Genomic DNA, 24,597 nt, shown 5'->3' with positions numbered 1-24,597 from the left:
TGTATTGGCAGCCATCAGTGGGCATCTTCCATGATATCCATTCTGGGGCATTGGGGAAGAAAATGACACCTGCCACTTAAAAAAAAAAGCATGGTGGAGAAAATTCTGCCTAGTGGCTTTATTTTTCTAGAGCGCTGAGAAAAAGAAAAGGAAATTATCGGGGGGGGGGAGTGTCTTCTGGGAAATATTGGCTCAGCTCTAGTTTCATTGATTTTTTTTAGATAAGGAAGCTGCCTTATCCCAAGTCCATCTAGACATAGGGTAGCCAAAATGGTACCCTACAGCTCTAATCATCCCCATCCATTGACCATGCTGACTGGGGCTGGTGGGAGTTCTGGTCCACAGCAATTCATGGGCCCCATGTTGGATACCCCAAGTCTATACCGTATTTGTCTATCTGTGGATGAACATAGCATTGTTTAAACTTGGCCCTTAGCAAGAGTTAAAATGCAGTGCACCCTCTATAATATTGTTCTTTGGGACTGTACAAATCATGGCTGAACTACTTTCTACAGTTTCCACATAAAGGTCTGATGAGTACAGGAACCTGCTGGAGACACTGAGCTGTACAGAGTAATGAGTTGGAACACTGTTATAGTGGAATGTGTGTTATACGATTCCAAAAGGGAGATGATATTCGATGATCTCATCCCGAAGGTTACTAAATAAATGAGTGTAAATGGCTAGTTGGTTCTCTTTATTTTAGCATGCGGTGTAGACATTTCCTTCCTATTCCTCTGTACAAGTATATTGTATCACATTAAGCTTGACAGTAAGGATTGACTTAGAGGCTTTCAGCTCTGTGTAGTAATTCTGATCCTTTCCCCCCTCCTCAACACTTAAGTGATTAATTTAATATACATGCTTGCCATCATTTTACACCTGGCATTTTTATAAATGAATACTGTACCATACTGCTTCGACTAGAACAGTTTTAAAATATCAATTAAAATAAATACTGGATTTTGCGTCCCTTCCTTTTTGGCCCACATTTCTGGAAACATAGCACAAAGTTGCTGAAGGCTGGATGCAGAAGTTACTGCTGCGTTCAAGAAGGTATGAGTTTTTATATATATGTAAAATGTTTTTCACATGGCTTAAGGCAGGAACGCAACAATGCAAGACTGGTGCAAATGCTCCCCCGTGTAAAATAAAAGTACATCAAAGGAAATGAACATGAAGTGCTGCTTCAACAGCTCACAATCAATGCCTATAAGGATGTTGGGGAGGGATAGCTTAGAATTTGTGAAGACAGCTGTGCAAAATTATTCATCGATCAGCCTGATTTATTAAATATGGCCCTCAGAAAGGCTGAGGCCTTAGTTCAGTTCTGCATATACGCTGTAATTAGTGTTATCTAGCAAACAACTGGTTGCCACCTCTGTTGCTACTTCTAAGTGCTCTATCCATGTTAGCTTCTCATCTTTCTGCTTAGGGGTCAGAAGTGGGCTCAGTCAAGGTTGGTACCATAGCTGCCAAGTACCCCGTTTTCCCCGGGAAACCCCCGTTTTTACTTACCTTTTCCCGGTGGTCCCCCGTATCACTACGTCTCCCGTTTTTCTCCGTTATTTTCTCCTGCCGCTGGCCATTTTTTCTCTTTCCGATTTGCCCTTCTATGGGCACCAAAAATGGCCGCCGCCGGCTTCAAAAGTTGCATCTACACATGTCCAGAAGTGCATAGACGCGACTTCCGGTGTCGGCGGCGGCCATTTTTGGTGCCCATAGATGGGCGGAGCGACACCGAAAGTTGCGCTGACGCACTTCCTGACATGCGTACAAGCGACTTTTGAAGCCGGCGGCAGCCATTTTTGGTGCCCATAGAAAGGCAAAGCGACACCGGAAGTTACGTTGACGCAACTTCCGGTGTGACACGGCTGCCGGTTCTGGATTCTGCAGTCCGAGACTTGGAAGGTAAGGTTGGTACTTGGATGGGTTAAGACAGGTAAGGATTGTTGCACAAATGCTGTTGCGTGGCGAGGTACCAAGATATCCCCCCCCCAATAACTTACACATCACACGATATTTAAGTTTGAGGGTTTTGGCATTAATTTTGGCCACAACTTTATTTAACTACAACTGAATGTGAGTGGTTGCTTAGGCATTGGTTCCTGCCATCTGTCCCCCACCTGGGACAGATCTGACTCCCACTAGCCTAGTAGGGGAGCCAGTAGGGGAGCACCCTCTGGGAGAGGTCGGGGCAGGGGCCCAAGCCCTTGACCGCATCCCTCAGATGCTCCCCGAAGCTCATGCACGCCCTGGCCCCTAATGGGGATAAATGGACAAACATGTAGAGCCCCAGGATTCCTTTAACGGAATACCCCTAAGGGCAGCAGCAACCAGGCCCAACCAAAATCCTTCCCCTCGACCATTTTATTTGAACCAATGCCTAACCGCCAACCTTACAAGTTGTGACTTATTGCAGCGTAGTAGGCAAAAACCACCTGGCACCAGCCAATCAGCCAAGTGGCAAAATTCCTACCAGGCCCCTGATCCAAAACAAGCGACCCCATGACAGGCGCAGCAAGGTCAATGCAAGAACACTTAAAAATTAGAGGAGGGCGGGCGGGAGATTTGATGCGAGCACCAAAAGTGGGATAAAGCTGCTCGCTAAGCATATTTATAGGGCAGAGGCTGTCAATCAATCATTTGCTACATGCTAAATTCCCCAGCAACAGCACAACCCCCCAATCACACACGTGGCCATCCAAACTGCCCCACCCCACCAACCCTGGGGTATCTTGTTAACCCTTCCGCAACCCATGTTCTACTTTAAGGGTAGAACCTGCTTTATTACAAGGGAGGGGAACAGGAGAGCTTTGAGTTGTTGCGGGACTACAACTCCCACCATCCCTGTTCAGTGGCCATGTTGGCTGGGGCTGGTGGGTGTTGAAGGTTCTTGATCCCTGCATAATTTAAATAGATTATGAAAATGTCAATACTGTTGAAGTAATGAAATGCTAGAATCTCAATGACACTGAAAGCTGGGGATTACATATTGTTTTATCAAATCCTTCCTAATCATTTCAATGCACTTCCATCTTCTTTGTTCTTTTATTACTCTGATCTTCCTCCAGTTTATTAATGATAGAACAATCACTTCTAAAAATTGGTTGACCTAAGTGGGGCTTAGATATTTCTTCAAATGTATTTCCCCCCAACTTCCGATTTAATTAAAGGGTTGCTGCAGATTTAAGAGAAATCATTAGCTCCTGACTTTTTTTCAGCCTTAACGTTTTTAATAGGAAAAAATGAATCAATTTGGGGTTCATATTAATAATATTGATTTACCTTCAGTATCCAAAAAATATCAATGGGGAGAACAATGCAATGGCATTGATATGTTAAGGAGCTTAAATCTTTACTGCAAAGATATTTTAATCTTATTTGGGATCGTTTAGACTAAAGGGGATTGATAATGAAGTGATAACAAAATGGGGCTGTGCTGAGGCATAGAAATGACGTGCAGATTTGGTTGTCTTTAGAATAAACCCGTACGTGGGAAAATGTCTCCTTATACCAAGATGAGGAATATATTGAAATACAGAGGAATTGTTTTAGTTATAGGAAATGAACCACCGTGAGGTCGGTGGAAGTCAAAAAACCAAAAGTATAATAAAAAGAGATTCACCCCAGGAGGGTCAGCATCTCGGTAGAGAAATGAAATTTTGGGGTGTCTATTATAGTTACCTTGTATTATACTTATGTTATTACTTTTTGCGTTTGCTCTGTTTTTTTCTTTTGTATTCAGTTGAAATGTTTGTATACTTTGTTTCATTTGTATCTGCATAATAATTCAATAAAAAAATTTAAAAAGAAAGGAAATGATGTGCAGTTTCTTTCTTCAAATGATGCTAATTTGTCTACTTTTTAGTAGGGATGCATGAGTATCTCACAACTTCTCCCCAAGGGTGTGTGTGTGTGTGTGTCAAGGCTTTGTGTACCTTCCAAGCAAATGGGTGTGAAGCCTTGAGTGAGTCTTGAGGAGTATCTACTGCTGACACCTCCTCCCTCTTTACAAATCCCTTTTGGTGCTGGGACAAAACATTGACCGTGTGTTCAACCCACACCCCAGCAAAGCATCATTTCCTGCTGGGTTCTAGCACTACATATCCCAGAAATCCTGGCAGAACACTAATGCTGTACAGTGTGGTTCCCAGCACAAAGCTGCATGTTCTTTGCAGTCACGGAAAGGTCCCATGTGGCTTCCTTCTTGGTCACCAGTTACATACAGACAGAGCGATGCTAACCATAGAAAGCTGGCATAAATCACGCCAGCTCATATTACCCTTATTCCAGAATCTGTTTAGGAGAAATTTGGAGGAATTTTACTTACACTCCCTAAGTTTCACTGCATTGCCAGGTCACATGGCTGAACTGAAAGGACTCTTGCAATAGGCAGAAAATACCCCCTTGTCCTATCCTGCCACACCCCTGCAATGTCCCTTTTGGGGGACTTATGCCAGGATAAGTCTCAAATTCTGGTGGCTGAGGCCTGGCTGATCCAGAAACAAGAGATTTAACATAGCTCAGTCTCGGGAAAACCCAAGACCCACCAAATGTAAACTCTTTCTTTCTGGTGCATCCTGGGTTTGGATTGCATTTAAAATGCCATTCCCTGCATTGATGGAAAACATACTAAGAGTTTCATTTTCTGCCTGTGGAGGGGCTCTATGTCCAATGAGGTGGCTTTCTTTGCAGCCAATTTCTCTCCCCCCTCGTCCTCTAAAGGAAAGCACAAAAGGAATAGGTCAGCAGAGAGAAAGAGAGAGGAAACGAGTGGGAGATGAATGAATTCCAGGCAGGCATGTTTGATAGGACCTCTACCCACTTAGTATGGCAATGAGTCCTATTCTAGAGAAGACAATCCTTGATTGGAAGGGCTCTCTGGTCCAATGATAAAGATACAGGACATTAAGACAGGACAGCAGGGGCCTTGAAGTTGCCCGTCAGCTGTTAGCTCCTGGACAGTAGACTGAGTCAGGCCCAACAGACACCATCATCCCGTCTACAGTGAGATATACTGTATTTCAGTGTGAATTGTGGTAATTATTTCACCGATGCATATAAATTAGCACATGCAAATTTTATGCAAAACTATGTCCACTTTTTTTGGTCATGCAGGTCCTCTTGGGGGCAATATATAAATAGCAGTATGTAAATGGTCACCCTTATAGATCGCTGTAATTCGAGCACATTCTAGCACCCTTCTAAATTATTACCCCATCCCTAGGCTAGAAGGCTCATGAGTCATCTGAAAGAACTTTGATTTGTAAGAGTCCTCCCACACCATTAAAAAGCGCACATGTGTTATGATGAGCCTCCTTTTCTCCCAAGAATAGAGCTATCACTGGACCCTGTTATCTCACCACCCCAAGGTACAATATGATAATGATACCACTTAACACCAGCACATACAGAGAGAAAACACTGGAGATGCTGCAAGCATCTCAACTATAAAGAAAATCAAATTAAAATATTAATTTACTGATTAATATAACATTAGGTGACCCATTTCTCCAGCTTGTTAAACAACAAAGCCTTGTGAAGCTAAATAACTGCCTCAGAGATAAGTGTTTTTAGAATTCCCATGGAGATGTTTAACTCCTTTTTAAACATCATTAAAGATACACTGTGCATGTAACAGGCAGCTTTATTTTCTGCTGCGCTGACAAGTCCTGTTTGTGTTGTTTGTTGATACATTCTTTAAAAGGGGGTCACAGAGAGTTACGGAGTTTTTCAATTAGAGACTTTTGAGCAACTAGGGTGACTTTTGAAGTGCCGGTGCACGTATTAGGAGAAAGTGTGGAGTGTGGAAAGGCAAGTTGTGTCATTGGGCACATACCATCACAACACAAAACACCTTCATGAAGGTCCTCATCCAGCACAAGGAAGTAAATGAAGGCAAGTCCCGCTGAAACCAACAGGGCTTCAGGACACTTGATTGTCCCCTGGATCGCACCTTGCAGTTGAAGTTTTGGAAAATGTCAGCTGCCGGTTAGGGATGCCGCTCTTCAGCTGCCCACACTTATCCAGGAGTTTTATCCAAAGCTAGCTCCAGGTTTTAGGGAGCCTTGAGTAAAGGCCTCCTGATTGCCCCCCTCCTCCTCTGTTGGTGAGCTCTGGCAGACTTACATTCACACTATACATTTAAAGCATGATGTTACCACTTAAAAAGTTATGGCTTCCTCCGAAGAACCCCGGGAGCAAATGGTGCTGAGAGTTGTTAGGAGACCCCTACAATTCCCTGAGTGGTTCAGCAATCAATCTTTCTTTGCAGGGAACTCTGAGAATTGCAGCTCTGTGAGGGTCCCAGGGATAACCTAAGAACTCTCAGCACCTTTAACAAACCACCGGTCTTAGAATTCTTCTGGGGAAGCCATGACTGTTTATTGTGGTGCCATGGTGCTTTAAATGTATGACGTAAATGTGGTCTTGGTGACAGACAGCAGAATTGGCAGGGGCACACTAAGCCAAAGGTGGGGGAACCTTTTCTGTCGAAGGGCCGCGTTCTCTGGGGGAAAACCTTCTGGGGCCACATGTCTGTGGTAGGCAGAACCAGATGCATAAGTAAACAAAACGATGGATGCGCCTTTAGTCTTTGTCCTGGGCTGGATTCTACCAATACCAAAGCCAAAGGGTTACACAAACACGTGAACACTTTCCGTTCTCCACTTTGAAGCCAAAATCCTGGATGCCATATTCCCAGGCACCATCTGCCCATTTTTTTTTATCGCGAGAGCATGGCGGCCATTTCGGTTGCTGTGACCCCGTGCGATTTCACACCACGTTTCCCTCCCCCTCACAAACATATAAAGCACTTTTCCAGACACAGTGGCAAAAAAACAACCCAGGTGTTTTGGGGTGTGTGTGAGATAGTGGCTCCAAAGAAAGCATGGGGGGGGAATCACACTGCAAAATCACACGAGATCACAGCAGCCAAAATGGCCACTGTTCTCTTGCGATAAAAAACGGGATGTCAAAGCTCTTCCAGGACACTTGTGGGGTATGTTAAGGACACATTCCAGACAGGCAGGGTCACTTGATCAGGGTCTACAGAAGGGAGAGTGTGGTCTGGGGAGGTTGGCTGGAAGAGAATCCCCAGAGCTGGATAGGGAAAACGAGAAAGCCAAATTCAGACCTTATATCTAAGATTCCCCATCCTGCTCTAAGCAGTCCTGGGCAGTCTAGCTGCAATATAAATATCATCTGATGCTTGTGATGTCATGGCACTCTGAGGCACTGGGGAAAATTTAAATGGTGGCTAGATCTATCTACCTTTCAGATCATGTAGTGTCAGGAAGAATTTTGATCAAAAAGGGAAGGTCAAGGGTGAGGTGATGGGACCGTGGCTGTTGTCCAAAGTTTCCAAGTGCTGACTCCACCTCTGTTCTTATCTTTTATCATTCATGCCTGATGGGAAAAATGATGCAACTCCAAACTCACATGCTTTCTGTGTCACAGTTTTTACATGTAAAAAAAACCCTGAGAGATTTGAAGGATGCATTTATCTGACTCTTTCAGTCTTTATAGGTAGACTTCCATATTAAGAAGAACTGGTTCGTCTATTGGCTTTCGAAAGGAGAGCTAATTTCCAATAAATAAATAAACAACAACCCATCCAACTTCTAGTAAGTTAAAATGCTAGCCAATATTGGGTTGGTATCCAAGGATGCGGGTGCCACTGTGGTCTAAACCACTGAGCCTAGGGCTTGCTGATCGGAAGGTCGGCAGCTCGAATCCCCACGACGCGATGAGCTCCCCAGCTCCTGCCAACCTAGCAGTTCAAAAGCACGTCAAAGTGCAAGTAGATAAATGACGTTTCCGTGCGCTGCTCTGGTTTCGCCAGAAGCAGCTTAGTTATGCTGGCCACATGACCTGGAAAAACTGTCTGTGGACGAACGTCAGCTCCCTCTGCCAGTAAAACGAGATGAGCGCTGCAACCCCAGAGTCGTTCGCGACTAGACTTAACTGTCAGGGGTCCTTTACCTTTTTTATCCAAGGAAGAGAAAAACAAAGGGACTGCTTTCAAACCAAGATCCATCTAATCCAGCCCTCAGTCCACAACTAAACATGCCAATCTCAAAGCTGAAAGGGAGAAAATTTCTAGAAGTTAACTGCAATAACTAAAGAGCCCAGCAAATCCCCAAAGTGCTCTTTTGAAGGGATAATGAAATTTTTAAAAAGCAGAAGCTCTAGAACAATTCAGCCTTCATGATAGACTCGTTTTAAAAACAAAATAGACAGAATCATTAACAAACTTCACAGGGCTGTTTTGAGGACAAAGTGAGACATAGTGCATTGAGATTCTCTAAGAGTAGGTTCCGGTTTCCGCCTGCAGGAATGGCGGACCTGTTTTCCATCCCTCTGACCTTCGTAAGGAATTTGGCGGTTGCTAGGGGAGTAAATGGCAACCCCCTACCCTCTCCGGGGGTTACGGAGAGGGGCCGCTGGCCCGCGATGCCCCCAGACCCACTCCGACTGTTTATGGAGTGGGGGGAGCTTGGGCTGAAGCACTTACGAGGGCCAGGACTCCCGGACGCTAATCTGCATGGCGGGGATTTCCATGATTAAAGAAGATAATTAGGCTTAAATCTATGGACATACTTCAGAAGGAGGGGCAGAAGCGCTGTTTACTGCCGAGAAATCTATGCTGCTGAGGGTGAGGAGTTAAAGGCTGTATTTCATCTGGAAGAAGGATTGATGGGGACGGAGCGATAAGGGAAGCGAGTCTTTCTTTTTTATTTTTTTTCATATGAGTTACTTCGTACCTTCCCAGACGTGATGTCCTGGCTTGTTTGGAGTGAAAGAGAAGCAAAAGACTGTGTGAGTTGAACTTTATAAACTGTTGTTATTGAGTATATTTTTTGAAGATGAGGAGTTGCTGACGAGAAAAGCCCCCCTCTAGTTGGATGGGAGGAGTGCCTGGACGCGTTCGGAGGATTTATGAGTTGTGACGCACTTTGAATTGGAGCAGCGACCTGAAGCTAAGTTCAGCTATAGGGCAAGGAGATCCATTAATTTACCAAGAGTCTATGCATGGTGTGAGGTCTGGTTCTTCTGCCTGGAAAAGCTGTAAATTTTATAAAGATCGTTAATCTATGAGAGAAAACGAAAGTGATTTGAGTTTTTTTAAGATGGCGCTGCTTCGTGTTGAGAGTCGACGCAATAGGGACGCTCCAGACCAAGAAGATTTATGGGGAGGCTGGACTGATTAACTCACACAGGAGAAAGAACATTTGTGAAACTTTGTTTGACATTTATCTCAGCAGCTGGGAAATAATCGGTTGAAAGAGGAATTATTATGAACTGGATTATTATGAACTCGGAGAGACGATTTGAACTTTAGAAAAAAGACGGCAGTGGACGGTTGCGAGGAATCCCCAATTTCTTGAAGCATGGGAACCCCCAAAAAAATTTCTAGATGATTTGGCATAACATTCGGTTTGATTGATATATATGTGTATAATTTGAAATAATGAATGTGATATAATTGGTTTTAATTGGAAAATTAATAAAAATATATTTTTTTAAAAAAGAGATTCTCTAAGAGTAGACAACATAGGGCCTTCTGAAATTTTCACCTTAAATATACATACAAAACTATTTCGCTCAATGGGGCTTCAGTTCATAGAAATGTCAGTAGCAATGTGTTGATATGTGTGATGCAAGGATGAATTAGGCTATTATAACACTCATCCATTGCTCTTTGTTTCAGCTTGGTTAGCTAACTAGAAGGACAAGACAAAGCATGTTCCCCCCTCCCCCAATAGTATCTATTACAATATAAAACATATAAAGGTTTCTGGGAAGCACAGACACTTGACAATTAGAAATATACACTGTATTATGAAAGTATAGCTTTACACTGGTCCAACTCATGCTGAACTTTAAAAAGCAGCACAAAACATGAGGAAAAGGTTCCAGAATTATTATTCTCTTCTTGGCTGGCTGCTTTGTGTACTGGAACGCATTCGACAGCACAAAATACTCATTTGGGACTAGTATTCAATTGTGCCAACAAGCCAGCAACAGCTAACAATTCAGAATCAATAGGCAGCCATGTGCTGCTGCCAAAATGGTACATTTGCCATTGGTACATTTGGCCTCAAATGACAGTGGATGCCAGATACTAAACTGTACACAGGGGGATGTACAACCCGTTGGTTAAAATCAACAATGTAAACAATAAGAGACAGTACATTAAACATGAAAGCCCTAAATATGGCATTTTCCAAACCAATTTTGGATGGATTGTTTGATAAATGATGCATTGTACAGCCGCACTCAAGATCTTTGTGGCACCGTCCCTCCTGAAATTACACTGGCATACCTGAAAAATTGCATTTCAATACCTGCATAACTACCTGCATAAACATCGTTTTGAATGGGCATCTAAAAGATGGCAGTGAATACAGCTACACTTCACGGGTTGATTTGAAATTATCAGTTCCAACTGGAGCTGAAATGAATTTGCTCCCCAAAATTCTCAGAAATGCAGATTTTTGCTCTTTAATATTTGCCAAATACTCACCCAGCATTTGATACCTTACTGAGTGGGGCCTCAAAGAGCATGTTATCCTAATGCAGCAACATTTGCCTTGATGCTCTAATGGAAGGATTGAGAACCTGTGGCCCTCCAGATGATGTTGGACTCCAAATCCCATGATTCTATGAGCCAACATTGTCAATAGTTATGGATGATGGGAGTTGGAGTCCAATAGCATCTAGAGCAGGCATCCCCAAACTTCAGCCCTCCAGATGTTTTGGACTGCAATTCCCATCATCCCTGACCACTGGTCCTGTTAGCTAGGGATCATGGGAGTTGTAGGCCAAAACATCTGGAGGGCTGCAGTTTGGGGATGCCTGATCTAGAGGATTGCAAGTTCTCTAGCATCGTCTAGGTCAGGCACCCCCAAACTGCAGCCCTCCAGATGTTTTGGCCTACAACTCCCATGATCCCTAGCTAACAAGACCAGTGTTTGGGGAAGATGGGAATTGTAGTCCAAAACATCTGGAGGGCTGAAGTTTGGGGATGCCTGGTCTAGGTGCATTCCATGATATCAGGGTTGAAGATGAATCATGACTAATCTCTTTGTGAGTAATATGTGAACAGGGCTCCTATGAGATTTGTACCAAATCATCCATTTGTTCTTCAGAATACATTACTGGGCAAGATGGGAGATTCCAGATGAGATAGCCTAAGACTAAGGACCTTTCATCCTCAAAGGATGAAACGAGAAAAAATTAAATCGCACCCAAAAAGAGTGTTGATGTGGCTTGGAATCTTTTGTTTCTTTCTAACTGACAAAGCAGGACCAGCTGCAGTTCACACTGCTGCCAACTACAGATAACCTCCTATATCCCCAAAGAAAAATGCAGCCTACCTGTGAAAGCTGTCTATCAAACCTAACAAGGAGTAGTGCATAATTTATCAATGTTAATAGCCTTTGGGGGCATTTCTGAAAGAATTAATCTAAACAGTCAAACAATTTATCACATCAAACTACATAAAATGCACTTTTAATTAATAAATGGAAATTCTATTGCTTTTACAGCTACAGGAGATCAATCCATTTTTTACCTTCAGACTATAGTTTGGGTTTCTTTAATGGCTTTTAATGGGTTCTGCTCACTGATCTCAGCTTCAGCACTTGCTTCCTGGAAGACTTTCTGTACTTTGTGGCATAAGCTCACAGCCTCTTTGGAAAACTTTCACCGAGAGATTGCCACGCCAACAATCATTCTCTTTGGTTTTACTGAAAGGCATTATTCATTACTCCTGAGTTGACCTCCTTGGCCCAACTCTATAAAGTAATAATGTTACTGTAATGTAAAGAAGTTCTCATCAATAGATGATGGTAGGAGTCCCTTTAGTTAAAGCCATTTGACTGTTGAGTGAAGCATATACATCAGCTCTGTCGTATGATTGCCTCCTAAGTAGTGATGCCATCCATAAATTTGAAAGCATTTCACACTGTATAAAATATTTTGATGTCTTAGACATAGTATCAATCTGTGATTAAAGTTACATTTGAGGTTAACATAATACTACGGTATAATATTATATTGGATGATATCTTATTAGTGGGCACCCTTTTTCAAAATGGTTGTTTGTGATAAATCTCTCACACAATGATCTTAAACGTAGTTGAAACAATAGTCCTCAACCCACTTTTGAAGCACTCCATTTGGTACCAGAGAAAAGAAGCCAAGTGATCTGGTAACTACTTTCAAATTATCAATAAAAACCACCCATCATGCCTAGCATGTCCCAACAGAAGGCAAAAGGTTCGATCTAGGATGACTGCATTGCTTAACTGCCTTTGAAATAGATAAAATTTAATGTTTAACCAGAGTGTCACCGATTTCTATTTATTTCTTATTTCAAAGTAAATATCATTGGCATAAAATTAAGCTACTCATTCCAGTCCTGGATTTGGGAGGGGGGGGGCCCTCTGTACAACCCGATCTCTTTCCTCGGAACCCTCTAGATTTCCTTCATGTTCAGAAATCACATATACACCTTTAGGCACCAGGCAGAAATGTTCCTTTTTAACCAGGCCTTTGGTTGATCTTATTGACATCCAACACCCTTTTAAAATGTGGCTTGGGGGGGGGGAGGAGTTATTGGGTTATTGCTTTTGGTTTGATTTTATATGTTGTGGTCTTGTTGTGAACCGCCTTGAGACCTCTGGGTAAGGTTATAGGGCGATGTATAAGTCGAATAAATAATAATAATATTAATATGTTCAATTAGATGAAGTACCGTATTGCTCCGAATATAAGCTACATTTCCCCCCCCCCTCCCCAAATTCCAACCGTGAAAAGTTAAAGTGCGGCTTAAATTTGTGTTCTTACAAAAATTGGCTTTTACAATATCGCTGTAGGATTTTCTTCTACATTTGCCATTTACGGGTGTGAGTGCCTGCGTAATTTTAAGGGAGCAGCTTATATTCGGGTATTGTCTTCACCCCTCTTTGAATTTTAAAGGTGTGGATTATTTGTGAGTGTGGTTTATATTCAGGCCAATACATTATTGGCAATTATCTTCCTGGAAGGTGGAAACATTTGGCCTGTCATTGTGACCTCTTTGGCTTTACTTTTTATTCAACTCTCCATCCACATTCAGGCCAGCAAGTTGGTATAGAGATCAGAAATTCACTGGCCCAGCATCTGTAAAGCAAATGAAAATGTGCAATAACTTTAGCATGCTCAAGACACATTACATATGCTAACACAGTAATATTTAAAAATAGGCCTGCAAAGTTGGCCAGATTCATCATTCCTGCATTGCAGAAGAAGCCCTACCTAGTGAGGTCATGGTTGAGGTGAGCCTTGAACCACCAAGTTCATGGATCAAAGTTAATTCTCTTAGCTGCTATAATGTATCAGCTGTCCAGAAACGCCCGCTTTTTAAATTGTCAGTGTTTTTCGTGTTCTTTCTAAGAACATGCTCATATCAGTAGATGAACTATTCTCTGTAAATCATTAGTAATTAAAAATAATTGTGGCCGGGCAACCAAACAATAGACTCATAATATAAAAGCAAATGGTATGCCCTAGTGACAGGTCTCTGTAACAATCTCTTGTACCATTGGGTGATATTTACCATATGTCCCATGATTGATAGTAAGATTTAATGAGTTCTTACAAGCAATTAAATAATCAAGGGTTCCTGCTGTTATATGGCAGAGCTTGATAGAACAATGACAAATGAGAGAATATCTACAACCTAATCAAAGGGACAAATTTCCTTGGGAACAAAATAATATTATCTACCAGTGCAATCAAAGGACAAAAGGACCCAGGGAGGACACAACAGAACGTGATAACTTTGGTGTTCTTTTCATTAGCTAGCTATACTGTTTCCTATTTAATGGATCCTATTAAATCGGAAAGGGAGTTAGGCAAGTTAAATTTCCTTAAATTTTCATGACCCATTGATTTATATCCAGTAATTTTTTTTAGATGTAGTTTATTATATGCCTAGTCACATTAACTCTTGTTCATCTCATAATAGTTTTACCTGCTTATACTTTTAGTGCTCTTTTAAATATATCAGGTCAGCATTGCACAGTAGCCTGTTCAGTTTTAATTTGTCATGTAAACAGGCAACCTCGAATCTATGACTCAGTGGCGACCTTGTTAAATCTTTTTGATTAGCTCATCAATGGTACAATTTCCACCATGTTATTCCTCTGTCTACTGATATTAAGTGATCTGCACTTGTATATGTTTATTAGAAAATAATAACCCATCATGAAAAAAGGGGAAGCACCAGCGATTTCACAAAAAAGCATTTCAGCAACTCTGACCTCACTTTTATTTTAGAACAACTAGAGATAAAAATACAAAGTTTGATTATGTCTTTTTTTAAAAAAAAATTAATTTTGATTTTCAAAAAGAAAGAAAGAAGAACAAAAAAGAAAAAGGATAAAGTTACATCAAAATGTCATACACATTCACGTATCGAGATTACTCTGAATCTCCAGATTTCCCCCCATCCTATCCATGGGTCCTCTTAATTCTGTTTTCATCTGCATATCAATACTTCTCCAAATTTTTCATCTTCCTAAATTATCTGTAGTTTCTATTACATTGCAAGTGTATTTAAAATCCTGCTAATGTTTTGACCTGTTTGCAATGATTTTGTATATACATTATAAACATTTCCCATTCTTTCTTTTTTTTAATTTCTTGTCTTCTTGGTTCCTGAGCTTCCCAGTTAATTTTGCCATTTCGGCATAGTCCATCATCTTGATCTGCAGATTATGTCTTTTGAACAGCTCTGCTTTCAGGCAAATGCGCTAAAACCCTAGCTGCCTTATACAAAGTCAGACCCAGTGGTTCTCCAGGATTTTGGATTGCGGTCTCTCCAAACCCTGCTTGGAGGTGCCAGAGATTTAAACTAGGACCTTTTTTCAGGCAAAGCAGATACTCTACAAATGAGTTACAGCCCTTCTTTCATCATGATAAAAGACAGCATATAAGTGTTTTTAATAAATCATGACAACATACTTCTGCATGTATGTCCCTTACACAAATGAAAATATACTAGGCATACATGTGGTGCTTAAATAAACACACGATGTACCACTCAGCTACCAACAGAGTGCACGATTTCAACGGACATAAGCAGAGCTAACTCTATCTGATTAAACTCCTTAATTAGGACTTCAAGTGCATTATGCAGAAAGTAATATATGAGTTAATTGCAAAGCTGTGCTGGCATTCCTTGATATCTGAGATATACATCAAAAAGCAAGAAAAGAAAAGTGTGTGTGTGTGTGTATTTTAAAACACACACACACACAATATGAATCAACAGCTGTTGACTACTCACTTAATATCAGGTTTGAAAATCCTGACAAAAATACATTAAAATGTTCAAGACTTTGCAAAAATTGTTTCGAGACAGATCTGTACCTGTCAGAAAATATAAGTGCTAGCTATAGAAGTACCACAGCTATCACACATAATGTCATAAGGTGTTAGTTGGTGTGCAGAATGCAGATGAAAAGATCAGAGAAATATTGCAGAGATAATAGATCAATCAAGAACTGCAAAATCCTGTAACCATCTGCCGACAGCAGGTTCCTTCTTTGAATACTTATTTTTAAGTTTATTGTAGAAATATGCCATAACTTAGCATGGGGGTGGGGAGCAGTTTAAACTGATTTAGAAAATCTTCTTCTTAAAAATCCAATGATGTAGTTATACATTAGGTATGTGCTCATATTTTTCCTTAAAGTCTGCTTTTCAGCTATTAGTTGGAATCATTTTATGCTCTAAACTGGAGCTGGCTTGCTGATATTGCCTTGTGTGTCATACCTAGCAATGAAGGAGAGAAATTTGATTCACTTTTAAAGGCAAATCTACGCAACTCATGCTTTCTGAAACTGTAAAAGAGGTGAAACGGAACCATCCTTCCAAATCCACACTTCTCTGAATTTTGCAATGCAGTTCTCCAGACAAGTAATGTGTACAAAGATCCGTATACTGTGGTAAAGTATGCATAAAAATGCATATATTTGTGAAAATGACATTCAAACATTTATTTGTTTGTTTGTTTGTTTGTTCATAGAATGTACACACTGCTTGAATGTAAAAAATAAATAAATCTCAAAGAATTTTTTTGAGAGCAAAAATATTGAAATGGAGAAAAACCCACAACCCTACTTCAAAACGTACAAAAGCTAAAGTACAAAAACAGATTAAAATTACCTCAGCTTTCTAAGTGTCTGGGTAGGCTTATCTAAACACGAATGTTTTTAGCGTGTGCTGAAAAGAGTACAGTGAATGCATTATATTAGGGAAAACGTTTTGCAAAAATGTTCGTATTAGGCAAAAACACATACAAAAAAAATGTGCATATTAGAAGAAATTTGTTGGTGAACTTTCATGAGGACTTTAAAAATAGAAAACTCAGACCAAGGTGGAAATATGGAGAACTGAATGTTAAGACTGGAACGATGTAAAAACGAGAGAAACCAAAATGGACAGATTCACCCATTCCTACACAAATTTGAGGCTGGCAGCTTCTGTGAATTGTTCCTGCTGGCCCATTTTCTAAATGACTTGGAGCCAAGTTTCCTGAAGGATCACCTCCACCTGCCCACATTTTGACCAGAGGTCCTTCTTCAGGTTTCCCTGCCTAAAGGGGTAAAGCAGGTGTCAAGGCTCTGCCAAGGCTTTGGAAAAGCTATTCCTTCCCCAATTGCAGCAAGAGCAGAGAAAACAAGTAGAGTTCTTTTTAATGAATTTTATTCAATCTGAATAGTGAGAGTCAAAAGAACGCAACAAGCCTCAACAATGGTGTTGCTCCAAACTGGGCTCCTCCTCCCTCCATCCTAGCAACAGCATCTTCCCTTGCGGCGGCCATTCGTGTCCAAATGTCTCGTGAGTCCTTTGTTCCTGCACTCTTAACAAATGTCACATTCTGGGAGAAGGGGGATCAGAAATGCTCCCCAGTGACAAAGTCTCATTTAGCTGCCCCTCTGCAGTCCCCCCTCTTCTTCTTCCAACACTGCCCAACTTCTCTGTTTGTCTATCTCTGAGCTGTTACCTTCCACAAACTCCTCAAAGCCCTGCTGTAATTCAACGCTGCCTTCCCCCTCTCCTGCAGCGTCAGGAGAAGGGAGGGGGTGATCACTACCACTACTCCTCCATCTCCCCCTCTTGAGCCCAATCCCTGACAGAAGGCAACAACTAGACCACTACAACTAGACCAGAGGTAGCTAACTCCCTATTCAGAGAACTGAACCAGCCACGGAACATTGCTAATAGACTGCCAATATTTGTCAAAATAAATCAATAAAATCACAAGGCGTCTGTCTGGAAAGGCTCCCCAGGAAAGAGAGTTTCATGACGAGGTTGCAGCCGCAAAAATGGTTTTATTCCTCATCTCTGTCAGCCTAATGTGACATAAATAAGAGATTTGGAGCAAGGGTCTGTTGCTCGAAGAGTAGAGTGCTGTTGCTTATGTTCAGCTTGCAAACTTCCCACAGACATCTGGTTGGCCACTGTGAGATGCTAGACTAGATGGGCCATTGGCCTGATCCAACAGACTCATCTTATGTTCTCTATGTACAGATGAGCTCATCCATTATTTTATACACTATTAAGCCAACACTTGTAATGCCACCAGACTGTACCTCTATATTCCATTATTTAAGTGGCAATCCTGCATTGGTTTTCCTGGGAGTAAGCACAATGGGACATACTTTTTAGAAGGCATGCCTAGCATAGGATCATGCTGTTAAGTGGAGCACTTGAAGATTTTACATACATTTCAAGCTTTTCCCTGATTCGTTGAATAAGAACAAGACTCTATTCAAATATAACTTATCTCCCCCACCCCCCGCCGCCAAAAAAACCCCAAACCCCATCAAAATGAATTCCATATGCGGTGGCAAAAGTCAACAGCTGATACTAAACGAGCTAATTTTTAAAGAACTAAGTGAGAAAAGTGCTACAATCTGTCAGCTTTAAATTCTTACTACTTATTCACAATCAATAAATTCACAAAAATTACACACCTCATTACGTTCCACACAGATTGCAAAGCAAGCTATAATGTAAAAACAGGCAGACAGTCTGTCTCAATATTATTACAGGAAGAGTTGGTTAAATTAATAGCTTCTCATTGATTAAAAAATCTTGCATTTTGCATGTCCTTAGGTTGGTTCCCACCATTACCTTTCAATAAGGGAAGATGTGTCTGTGGAGAAATGTGGTTGTATCGAGCTGCTGAGCTGAAACACAAAGGTAGGCAAAATACGGTGTTTACATTAGCCTGCTCTGGTTTCCTGTCATAAAGTCCTGTTTACCTGAAAGGGAAAGGCAAGCCCCTCGCTGTTCTGCCCCACCCCACCAAAGAAATAAACAGCTTAAAGCAGTCATTAAGCATAAATAATACAAGTCAATGCAGTCATTATTATAAGCAAGGAATCGTTATGTCCAGATCAGCTTCTCTTGCGTTCCATAAGGTCTCCCTGCTTTCGCAAAGAGAAGCAGCAGCAGAAAAGTTTGAAAACACCCCCAGACTTAGGTTGTGTACACATTACCATTTACTCTGGCTCCAGTGTGCTCCCACAGCTGGTGTTTGAAGCTGAGTACACATGACATTAGGCACAATCCATATGTATCCTGTCGTTTCTTGAGAAATACTGCTGTCTGATAAGTTTACCCTCAAACCAGCTTCCATCGGATTTGAAAACGTAAGCTGAAGTGTGAACATTTGAGATATCCCATTACACATGCACAGGTGTCAGTGCATGTGCAGACGACAGCATTATTATTATTATTATTATTATTATTATTATTATTATTATTATTATTCAAAATATAAAAGCACAAAATGCATAATCAAAATAAAAACAACAACCCAATAAACACTACCACCACCAAAAAAAACCCCACATGTTAAAAGGGCATAGGATGTAAATTGAATCAACCAAAGGCCATGGTTAAAAAGGAACAATTTTGCTTGGCACCTAAAGGTTTATAATGAAGGCACCAGGCGATATTCCCTGGGGAGAGCATTCCACAGATGGGGAGCCACTGCAGAAAAGGCCCATTCTCATGTTGCCACCCTCCAGACCTCTCGAGGAAGAGGCACACGAAGAAGGGCCTCAGAAGATGATCTCTGGGTCCAGGTAGGTTCATATGGAAAGAGGCGGTCCTTGAGGTATTGCGGTCCTGAGTCATTGAATAGGAGTTCAAGGGTTTGCAGGCATGGAAAAACAAATCACTCAATGGATATTGGATGAAGTTGTCCTCGCCCTCTCTCTGATGTGTACAGCAAGTGAAAATGTTAGGGTCATTAAAACAAAAAGTGATGGTGAAGATCTCCAAACAGAGTGACTGGGTGGTAAAATGACAAATGCAATTCAGTGTAAACATGTGTAAAGTGATGCAAGGAAAACGTATGTTCATGTGGTCTAAACTGGTGATTGACCTGGAGACTTTGGAGTCATTGTAGATAGCTCAGTGAATATGTTGACCCAGTGTATTGCAGCCATGGAAAAGGCAAATTCCATGCTAGGGATCATCAGTAAAGAAATTGAAAATAAAATTGCCAGCATCATAATGTCATTATATAAATCTGTGGTGCAATTACATTCTGGTGGCCTCACCTCAAAAAGGATATCGCCTTGCTGGAAAATGTTTGGTAAAGGCAACCAAAATGATCAAGGAGCAGCTCCCTGATGAAGAAAGGTTGCAGCATTTAGGACTTTTTAGCTTAGAAAAAAATGTAAGATGCAAGATGGTGGAATTTTATAAAATTATGCGTGGCATGGAGAAAGTGCATAGAGAAAAGTTTTTTCTCCTTCTCCCATGAAGCTTAATGTTGAAAAATTAAGGACAGATAAAAGAAAGTACTTTTTCACGGAGCACATAGTTCAGGGGTTAGCAAACTTTTTCAGCAGGGGGCCGGTCCACTGTCCCTCAGACCTTGTGGGGGGGCCTGACTATATTTCGAAGGGGGGACAAATGAACGAATTCCTATGCCCCACAAAGAACCCAGAGATGCATTTTAAAGAAAAACACACATTCTACTCATGTATCAACACCAGGCAGGCCCCACAAAGAACCCAGATATGCATTTTAAATAAAAGGACACATTCTACTCATGTAAAAACACACTGATTCCTGGACCGTCCGCGGGCTGGATTTAGAAGCGATTGGGCCGGATCCGGGCCGTGGGTCTTAGTTTGCCTACCCATGACATAATTCAGGCATGTCCAACAGGTAGATCATGATCTACTGGTAGATCACGGGGTGTTTCTGGTATATCCTAGTAGATCATTGGCCCCTCAGTGATCTCCTCCCCCCAATAAAGCTCACCAACTCTGGCTTTCCCAAAAAAGCTCAACAACTGTGTTCCATCCAATGACAAGTGCATAGCTGCCAAGTTTTCCCTTTTCTCGCGAGGAAGCCTATTCAGCATAAGGGAAAAACCCTTAAAAAAAAGGGATAACTTGGCAGCTATGCAAGTGGGTAGATCACTGCCGGGTTTTTTTTTAATATACTGTGAGTAGATCTACACAGTCTATTGGGGGTTGGACGTCCCTGACATAGGTGAACTATAGAACTTCCTCCCACAGGAGGCAGTGACGGCCACCAACTTAGATGGCTTTAAAAGAGGACTGGGCAAATTCATGGAGGAGAAGTCTATCAGTGACTCCTAGTTATGTGAGCTGTGCTCTGCCTCCACAGCTGAAGCCAACAGTGGTTCTGAAGGCCAGTTGCATACCAGACCACAGGAGGGGAAGGTGCTTGAGTGTTTCCCAGGTGCATCTGGTTGGCCACTGGGAGAACAGGATGCTGAACAGGTCATTGGCCTGAACCAGCTCAGGGCTCTTCTTGTGTTCTTAGAAGCCCCAACCAACATGGTAAATGATCAGTGATGATTGGAGTTGTGAACCCAGAAACATCTAAGAGGGGCGCAGGTTCCCCACCCTTGATCTGAATTTTAGCTCCAGCATGGAGTTGCTGTCAAAGCTTCGGGAGGCTGTCCGAGCCTTTGAAGCGGTGACCTAAAGGTTTCAAGAAGGAAATCCCACTAAAGTCAATCAACAACTTCTGCTGCTTCTCCACCATAGCATTTCCTTGACCTAAAAGGAAAATTGAACTATCCATGGTCCTTTAGTTCGATTTATTGTGATTAGCGAGCAGCCATTACACACATTAAAAATAATAACAACAAGAATACTGCTCATAATAGTGGTTTACATTTCTACTCCCTGGCCTTTACAGGATAAATCATTTTCCATTCCCCCCCTTTACACAAATTTGCAAAGCCTTGGCAAGAAATTTGGATGTTCTAAAAGGATATATACCTCTCTGCACCAGGCAACAAAAAACAGGTCTTTGCAAGAGACGTCCTTCCCTTCTGCGATCTTAACAATGGGTAGATGTATCTATGGTAGTATGTGTGCAGAACGTGCTTCTGTCCCCCTTATTAATGGCTCACAGGTCTCAGCAGTTCACTGAAAAGCTGCTGCCTGCCTCTCAGTGGTCTCTCGTTAAAGACCAAAACCAAAGAGTAGGCATCTATGCTTGCAATAATAATAGTAAATCTAACCTTTTAATAGTAAGAGTTTGGGGAAGTAGTTATAATTTATCTGTCACGAGGAGCAATAGAAAACTGCGAAGGTCCTAGGGGGTGGGGGAGCCTATTGCCAAGAGTTGTGTGGCTTTGGGAGAAAAGTGACATATATTTTGCATGTGTATTTCTCTAGAGGGGCTGTGCCAAATAGATGCATATTTCAAATGACTAAATGAGTGTTCTGTAGCCCTATCTATGGGTGGCCTATTCTGTTGCGGTTTCTTGTACTGGTAGCAACACTTCTCTTGCTAGAGCTAGCTGCATAACCTGGAGTGTGCTCAGTGGGTAGTATGGTAGTGAGATTTCATATGTTGTATTATATCTTGTCAAGTCACCTTGGGACTCTTTATGGTGTAAAGCAACTGATGATGTTAATAATAATGAATACCATGGGAAGGGCTGTAACACAGTGATAGAGCACCTGCTCTGCATTCAGTAGGTCCCATTTTCAAGACTGAACTGGGTGAGCCAATCACCTGACTAGGTATAAAGCGCCTTCCTAATGTAAAAACAGGTTTTGCTCCAAGAGACTTTATCTCCCCCCCCCTGCTGCCATCATTCTGAGATACAATCATTATACAATTTCCAGAGATTTCACTTCTGTTCCTTTCTTTGAAAAAAGGATCTTTTGAATGCAGCTGTCTTGACAAAAGACGAAGAACTGTCATATTAGTTTTATATCTGTGCTGTTTAAGGATGTGTTTGAAATTTAAGTAGTGTTTTATTTATCACTCTTAGGCACATTTGCTCTGATAAATTCAGCCTTTATACTGTGTCATATTCACTCCCGTCAAGGCTGGCTTTTCATATCTTAAACAGTTGAAGTTGCCTCATAAACAAGCTTCAGCTGGGGCGCGATTCTGGAAACAGTTAAGCAGGAAAGTTTCTGCAACACCCTCTTCATTGCGGATCAAGATGTCACATTTTCCTGGAAGAGCAGAAAAGATATTGACACAAAGCTTGCAGTGCTAGAGGTAACTACAGAATTCCTTTGTGGTGGGTAAGAAACATAAGGCCACCAATTCTTCTGGAAGAGTGAAATAATACCAGTGGGCAGGGCCGGTGCATCCATTTAGGCGAACTAGGCAGCTGCCTAGAGTGCGTAAATAGAGGGGGCGCTGGGCAGCCTGCCCCGCAAAACCCCCGCGCCACTGCCGCCCTCCCACAGCACCATGACGTCATGACGCATGACGCATGCGCCATGATGCATGTGCTGGGGCGCCAAGAGGTGTTTTGCCTAGGGCGCAAAAAGCCCTAGCACCGGCCCTGCCAGTGGGGCTGGGGCTGTGTGTGTAGAAAGAAAGATAGAGAAAAAACTAAGTTCCCCCCTCCCAGTCCATCAAACTTGTAACTCTAACACAAAAAAGAAATGAGATTCATCTGGTATGGCTTGTTATTGAGAAACCCATGCTAGGTCTTAGTAATCACAGTTTCCATTTTTAACTTCTCACAGAATGACTGTTGAATTATCTGTTCCTGGTACTTAGTCAAGCTGATCGGTCGGCAGTTACCTGGATCTTCTTTCCCCCACTTTTGAAGATGGGGACAAGATTTTCTCACCTCCAGTCCTTCAGGGACCTCACCTGTTCTCCAAGAATTCCTAAAGATTATACACAGAAGCTCTGAGATTACATCTGCAAGCTCCTTCAGTAGCACCTGTTGCTCTGGTTATGGGTTTCATAGAGACATCTAGTTGGCCACTATAAGAAACAAGAAGTTGGACTAGTAGACATTTTGTCCAATCCACCAGGATCCACGTCAGCCAATATTGTCCTTTCCAGAAGTTCCATCACCCCTGATCATTGGTCATACTTGCTGGGGCTGATGGGAGTTGAATAACATGAAGATCAGGCTGTGGTTTAGCTTAAATAGCAGCACAGTCTTTTTTATTGTTCTCTGAGCCTCGTGCATGTGTGAGATGTACGAGTGAGTATGTACTTGCTCTTTTTCGTTGGTTTTGTCTCTTACAAAAGGCAGTTGTTAGTGCTGTTATTTTAATGTATTTCTGGTTTGTAAGCTGCTTTGGGCATGGAAGGAAGAACATCATTTATCTGAACTCCAGCTTCATATGCCAGCAGGACCCCTTTGAAAATTTCTTGGGCTGATGGATGGTATCTACCCTCAAAGATCTGCATCTTTGTTTCTGTCGAAGATTGATTGTTAGCAGCAGAAGCCATGTTATTATTGCCTGCAAGAGTTCGAGATCCTTTTGTCTGCCTGCCTGCCTTGCCATTCTGTTGGGTAGTTTGCATAGAGAGAGCATGAACTGCTGATTTAGGGATGGAACTGGCAATTAGTGAAGCTGGCTATAGCTTTGTTGTTGTCTTTTGACAAGGCTGAGGAGTTAAAGGATGACGGACACAGCAAAGTGGGAGGGAAGGCATCAGAATATGCCTAAACAGCACATGAGCTGTTATTCAATAAATGCCCATTTTAGTCTGGGTTCTGCAGTCAAGTGTGAAGGAAGTTCATCTGTAATTAATAACCATGAAAAGAAATACATATGGGTGCACTCCAGCTCCCAGAGGAAAAGATGGAGAGTGTTCTGAAAAATCAGGATGATGACCCTTTCAGAATGTTTGGGGGCAAACTGAAGGTGCACAGGAAGGTCAGGCTGCATCAACCAGACTTTAATAAGCCAGAGAAAGCTGCATGAATGGTATATTTGGGCTGCATTTGCACAGCAGTTTATTCCATTTCCCTGACCTTTCAGCATTATATTTGAGCTGTCACATGACGCAGGTCTTAGGTTTTATTGTTTTCGTTTTATCTTGGTTTCATTGTATGCATAATTTATTGTCTTAAGTTGTTTTGAGTTCCTATTTGTTTTTTGAAAAAATGCTGGGTAAGTTTAATCACTCTTCCAGATCAAGCCCACAAAAAGGGTGTTATAAGCAGGGGAGGGTCTGCTATGAAACAAATGAAGTTTAAGCTTCAGGGCCCTTAATCCTGAAGGGGCCCCGGAAGCAATTTTAGTCCACATT

This window comes from Zootoca vivipara, chromosome 12 (genome assembly GCF_963506605.1).
Source record: "Zootoca vivipara chromosome 12, rZooViv1.1, whole genome shotgun sequence".
NCBI lineage: Eukaryota > Metazoa > Chordata > Lepidosauria > Squamata > Lacertidae > Zootoca > Zootoca vivipara.
This window is presented reverse-complemented; position numbering follows the sequence as displayed.